Source organism: Podarcis erhardii, assembly GCF_964252035.2.
Source record: "Podarcis erhardii genome assembly, chromosome: 2".
Lineage (NCBI taxonomy): Eukaryota > Metazoa > Chordata > Lepidosauria > Squamata > Lacertidae > Podarcis > Podarcis erhardii.
The window spans coordinates 15,124,575-15,130,574 of NC_138498.1; the positions used below are offsets into that span (position 1 = coordinate 15,124,575).

Here is a 6,000-nt window from a genome sequence, read left to right on the forward strand (position 1 = left end):
CAGGAGGGATTAAACAAATTGGAAGTTTTCAGGGGGCGTGGGGGGGGGAGGGAGATAAGGTATAAATGGAGTCTGAAAGGAGAAAGAGAGATGGAATTGCTTGTGAGAGACATTGGGGCGGGGGGGAGAGAGAGAAAAAGACTTTTCCACTTAGAGCTTCAAGATAATTGAATTCTGTCTTAAATGGCGCCACAATATCTCTGCATTTAATTTAAGGAAACCTCAGCTACGGGGCTCCTAGTCACAAGGGAAATGCAAGTTCCCCAAACAAAAAAGCAATGTCTGCAATTGCCAGCTGGTTCTGCAGAACTCTCCTGCATCTGATTCTGCCCCTGTATCACCATTTTCTGGCTGTAAAGTTCAGCAAGGGGGCCCTGGGGCAGACCACCTACTCCGGAAACTGCGCTTAGTTGAAGATGCTACCTGCCCTTGACTGGAATCCTAAAACGAAGCAAGCTCACAGGAGGACTTTCCCATCCCTTTTCCGCCTAGCCAGGACCACCTGTGTGACCCCAGGTAGAACACTCTCCAGAGCCTGGGGTGCAGTTTCCTGAACAATGCGAGATTGGGGTGCAAGGAAACTCCCCTTCCCTGAGCTTCCTGAAGTTACGGTACCTTCTGGTCAAGGCGTTTTTGTTTTGTTGTGTTCTGAGACTTCTGCGAAGGGAAGCGGATGGCGCTGTGGGTTAAACCACAGAGCCCAGGACTTGCCGATTGGAAGGTCGGCGGTTTGAATCCCCGCGACGGGGTGAGCTCCCGTTGCTCGGTCCCTGCTCCTGCCAACCTAGCAGTTCGGAAGCACGTCAAAGTGCAAGTAGATAAATAGGTACCGCTCTGGCGGGAAGGTAAATGGTGTTTCCATGCGCTGCTCTGGTTCGCCAGAAGCGGCTTAGTCATGCTGGCCACATGACTCAGAAACTGCGTTGCAACCCCAGAGTCAGCCACGACTGGACCTGATGGTCAGGGGTCCCTTTACCTAAGACTTCTGCAATGGTTTGGGGTCTCAGGAAAAGCCACAGACATACATACATAAAACATAATAAAACATTACGCCTTAAAACAAACTTCCCTATACCTTCAGATACCGTGCTTTCACCTTAAAAATCCCGAGCTCAGGGGTTTGTTTGCTGAATTGCGGGAGCGAATAGAGCTCATCGCCCCGTGGTTCCAGATCCACAAGCTTTTTATTATTATTTTTCTGGACTTCGCAGCAATATAATGCATTTTTGGGCGGAGTGTCGTCGTGGTTGCGATTCCTACTGTGAAGCGGCTGGAAGCCAGAAATCCTTGCCGACCTACTGCAAGCAGCGCAGGTATCTGAGAGAGCCGCGATCTTCTGCCAAAGCGGAAACAGATCCCAAGATCTCCAGGTCCACCTGGCAGATCAACAGATCCACCTGTCCAGGTGTACTCTATGACTCCCACCCCCCTACACGCAACTCATCCGATCCCAAGCTGGCCCTCTGCGCCGCCCCCTCCCCTCCCCCAGCCCATACATTTCTCCTACCGGTGCAAAACCGCAAGACCCGGCGCTCAGCCGCCTTGGAGAAATGTTATTTCGCAGCTTGCAATTCCAAGGAGCGCCTTCGCCTCCCTCCCTCCCTCGGCGCTGGAGGAAGCGGCGGCTTGGAAGGGAGGTGGGCGGGGCATAGGGCGCTGCCCCGCCCATCGCTCTGCGCGATTGGACGAAGGGCCCCGGCGGCCCTTAGGCACGGAGGGAGGGGCGACCCGAAGGAGGAAGAGCCGCCGAGAATTTCGATTTCCCAGGAATGACGTCAGCGACGGGGGCGGGGACTGAGCCCTGGAAAGCCATGTCGGCCCGCCCACAGCCTTAGTTGGCACGTGGGTTCTGCATTGGCTGGTTTCTTTGCATTTGTTTAATGACCCCTAATTTTTTAAAAAAGATATTAATTAGTTAATTAATTAATTAATTAGATTAGTCCTTCAACTTGCCAGGGCAACCCAATAATAACAAACAACTTTTATTTATATACCGACCTCCCCGGCCGAGACTGGGCTCAGGGCGGCTAACATCAAATATATAACATTGGTATAAAATCGAACAAGAATTAAATTACCTCCTAAAAACAAGTCAGGATCAAATTGAAATCTAATTACATTGGTACCTCTGGTTAAGTACTAAATTCGTTCCGGAGGTCCGTTCTTAACCTGAAACTGTTCTTAACCTGAAGCACCACTTTAGCTAATGGGGCCTCCCGCTGCCACCGCTGCACGATTTCTGTTCTCATCCTGAAGCAAAGTTCTTAACCTGAAGCGCTATTTCCGGGTTAGCGGAGTTTGTAACCTGAAGCGTATGTAACCCGAGGTACCACTGTAGATGGCTTTCCGCAGAATTAGGGTCTGTCTTACAACCAGATGGACAATCAAGCAGTACACCCCCACAAAGATAATTAAAGCCTAAAAAGGAAAGAGAGATGCAGTAATAAACACCCCGCCCGCTTCTGAAAGGCATAGCTTTGTTTAATCGGCCAAAGACCTGGTTCAAGAGGAATGTTTTTGCTTAGCCCCTCTCTGGCTAGCTGCCTGGATAGCTCAGTTGGTTAGAGCGTGGTGCTGATGATGCCAAGGTTGCAGGTTCGATCCCTGTATGGGAGAACCGTATATTCTTGCATTGCAGGGGGAGGGACTAGAATGATCTTCAGGCTCCCTTCCAACTTTATGATTCGGTGTGATGATGGTGCCAGACATTGGAGCCCACTCCTAGGGACAGAGATGTCGCTTTGCTCCCTCCCCCCCATAGAATATTTGAATGGGGCACACATACCCCCACTCCAGTTGCTGGGAATTGCCATTTAAATGGTGTGTGTCCTGGGATCGATTGTGTGGGGCAGGGCTTACCTGGCCCTCCCCCCATGTTTTATTCAAGTTGGTACTCCTGGTTCCAGGCAAGCCTCCCTGGGGAGAGCGTTCCACAAACAGTACACACCACAGAAAAGGCCTGTACTCGCTTAAGGCTGTACAGTGGTACCTCAGGTTACAAACACCTCAGGTTACAAACACTCCGGGTTACAGACTCCGCTAACCAAGAAGTAGTACCTCGGGTTAAGAACTTTACCTCAGGATGAGAACAGAAATCGTGTGGTGGTGGCAGGAGGCCCCATTAGCTAAAGTGGTGCCTCAGGTTAAGAACGGTTTCAGGTTAAGAACGGACCTCCGGAACAAATTAAATTTGTAACCAGAGGTACCACTCTATCTCATTAAAGTGCTTCAAAACCAGCACTTTGAATTGAAAACTGTTTGGCAGCCAAGTGCAGTCAGGCCAGGACTAGTGTTCCAGTCTCATGCCATTTTGCCCCGGTGAACAACCTGGCTGCTGAATTCCACACCACCTAAAGTTTCCAAACCATTTTCAGTTCAGAAGCACCCCCATCTATATAACGCATTGCAGTAGCCTACTGAGCCCACTGAAAAGTACTGGCCTGTGGAGATAAGTTCTTCCTGCCTGTGGAGTTTTATCTCTGATAATCCAATCACAAGTGTAAGCCATCACGTGGCGCTGTAGTTATCAACCACTGAACATGCATGCGTGGGTCTGCTTTTGCTCAGTGGTTGAAGGTTGGAGAACAAGTGTTCGGTCAGACGCAACTCAGCCCTTTCTAGTTTCGTGGGCATGTGATTGTATGATTTGCGGTGGTCCAAATCTTATTTGTGAGTGTAAATCCCCTATTCCTTTCTACATGCAGTGTGCATCTGAAACAAAGGCAAATGTTTCCCCCCAATTGTCTTCTAAACAAGACAGAGCTAACCGCCAAGACCAACATCTGCTACCCAAAGCAATTGCTTCATATTCCTTCATAGTGACATAGAAGAACATGTGAAGAAACGTCAAATGTAAGGCTCCTCTGAGTATATTAAGAGTAAAAGCTGAATTTAAGCAAAGGGAGTGGTTCCAAAGTTTAACAGGCTGGTGGTTTCAAATTGGTTCATGTTCTTTCTCCTTTGTCCCAAGACTGAGAGCATAAAGTGAAAACAAGAGGACTGGAAATGACCTCTGACTGTTTACACCAGCTGATTGCTCTATCCACCTATCATTGTTGTCCCACGGGGTGGAGTGGGGGGCAGATAAAGATCTGAAATGTCCCCCACCCCTGCTCTAGAATGTACATGGGCTGCATGTGAACTTAATGCTTAAAGCAGTCTTCATCGATGGGCCATGTGCAGAGGGTTGTTTGACATTTGTCTTGTAAAGCAGACGTTTGCTTCTGGAGAAAGAAACATCATCTCCCTCGCTGACAAGGACAAGGGGGAAATGTTGGCTGGCCTCAACTAGAGCCAGGGCCTTCTCGGCTGCGGCTCCAATCTGGTGGAACGCTCTGTCACAAGAGACTAGGGCCCTGCGGGACCTGACATCCTTCCGCAGGGCCTGCAAGACAGAGTTGTTCCACCAGGCCTTTGGTCAGGGCGCAGCCTGACTCCCTCCTCTGGCAACCTGCTTAGAATCTTGCTTAATTAGTTGCCATTAATTTGATTTTAATTGATTTTTATAATGTAATATTTTTTAGAATGTGTGAATATCTGATGGTTTGATTGTTGATTGTTGTTAGCCGCCCTGAGCCCGGCTTCGGCTGGGGAGGGCGGGATATAAATAAAATTTATTATTATTATTAAATTTATTATTTGTGATCCCATGTGCCTGTAAAGACCATAAGGTAAAGGTAAAGGGACCCCTGACCATTAGGTCCAGTCGTGGCCGACTCTGGGGTTGCGGCGCTCATCTCGCTTTATTGGCCGAGGGAGCCGGCATACAGCTTCCGGGTAATGTGGCCAGCATGACTAAGCCGCTTCTGGCGAAGCAGTGTAGCGCACGGAAATGCCGTTTACCTTCCCGCTGGAGTGGTACATATTTATCTACTTGCACTTTGACGTGCTTTCGAACTGCTAGGTTGGCAGGAGCAGGGACCGAGCAACGGGAGCTCACCCCGTCGCAGGGATTTGAACCACCGACCTTCTGATCGGCAAGTCCTAGGCTCTGTGGTTTAACCTACAGTGCCACCCGCATCCATAGACCATAGGATTCATTTATAGACCATAGGATTATAGACCATAGGTTCATTTATAGACCATAGGTTTCATTTATAGCAGCCTTTCTCAGGTGGACTACAACTCCCATCATCCCTGGCCTCTGGTCCTCCTAGCTAGGCATGATGGGAGTTGTAGTCCAGCAACATCTAAGGCTGCTTTAAGGGAAACCCAAAAGCACCTACGCCTTTTTAAAAAAGAAGATAAATGTCAGTGGAACTTTCAACAAGAATCTTGCACCCTGGAGTGACCTTGTTCAGGATTCCAGTCACCCTAGTCGGTTCCTGCATTTCACAGTATGCTGTGATCGCTGAGCATACAGTATTCATTAGTGCTGCAAATCTTGGGAGTTCCCCCCAAACCCAAGCTTTCAGATAACTCTATCTTATATGTGGGTGGTGCCATTTCCGCTCGTCACACGACGGCACTCATAGCCTGAACATCGGAAATCAGAGGGAACAATTCTGGCAAGAGTGGTTCATCTATAGGCGACCTTCGACCGTTTATTTCCAATTCTTATATATTTGCATAACTGCACACCCACCCACTGCATTTGCCGAGGGTGACATTTGACCAGAAATGGGCGCGATGACATTGGCCTTCTCCAAACCACAATCGAAATTAAGGTGGCTGCGCATCATTCTGATGGCAATTCCCACACGCTTTGAGTGCAGGCAATGCTGGGCGGCTGGAGGGTGGAAGAAACATGGGCACACCTTGGTTCTGGGTCCTCCTCCTTTCCTTCGTGTGAGGGGAGCGCCCTGTTGCAACAGTTCAATAAATATCAGGCTTACGAGCTGCTTTGCTTCTCAATATTCTCTGGTTGGCCTCTGTTATTTTCTCCTACCGATAGAGAACCTACAAAGGACTCTATAAGGGCTCTTGTGTCCCCCATAAGGGAATAAGGGCAGATTTTGTTTATTACAATATATAGTGTGCAAAAGCATGCTACAAATAACA

At 48.9% G+C, this 6,000-nt stretch overlaps 1 protein-coding gene across 2 annotated transcripts in view; it reads right to left on the reverse strand.

Moving 5' to 3' along the window:
• The window catches only part of STAT2 (signal transducer and activator of transcription 2), a 49,019-nt gene extending 47,384 nt beyond the window's left edge, over nucleotides 1-1,635 (reverse strand). For both annotated transcript variants that reach the window (XM_081849588.1, XM_081849587.1), the window contains exon 1: nucleotides 1,508-1,635. The gene's annotated coding sequence lies outside the window, so the exon portion shown is untranslated. The remainder of the gene's footprint in view (nucleotides 1-1,507) is intronic.
• Nucleotides 1,636-6,000: the final 4,365 nt, after the last annotated feature.